The sequence below is a fragment of the Gavialis gangeticus genome, unplaced genomic scaffold, assembly GCF_001723915.1.
Source record: "Gavialis gangeticus isolate Ggan-Ray unplaced genomic scaffold, GavGan_comp1, whole genome shotgun sequence".
Classification (NCBI taxonomy): Eukaryota; Metazoa; Chordata; order Crocodylia; family Gavialidae; genus Gavialis; species Gavialis gangeticus.
The window spans coordinates 83,493,284-83,493,683 of NW_017728993.1; positions in this window are offsets into that span (position 1 = coordinate 83,493,284).

Genomic DNA, 400 nt, shown 5'->3' on the forward strand with positions numbered 1-400 from the left:
TCGTGGCAGGCGGGAAACACGAGGATAGAGGGGGTACTCCATGGACACGCTGACAATAATAATAAAGTGAATGCTAAATACATGTTTCATGAATTCATGAATATATATTTTGCTGCCCTCCCACAGGGGCGATGGCCCCCACACAGAGGTTATGGCTTCCCAACAGGGGATTCAGCTCCCACACAAGGGGTTCATCCCCCCAACAGGGGGTTCAGCCTCCACACAAGTGGTTTGACCTCCAAACAGGGGATTTGGCCCCCACACAAGGGCTACAGCCCCCCAACAGGGCTATGGCCCCACACAAGCAGTACAGCCTCCAGACAAGGAGTACAGTCACCAACAGGGGCCAAATAGCGCCTGCAGGGGCTACCACACCCCCTTTAAGGCCCACATGTCACAC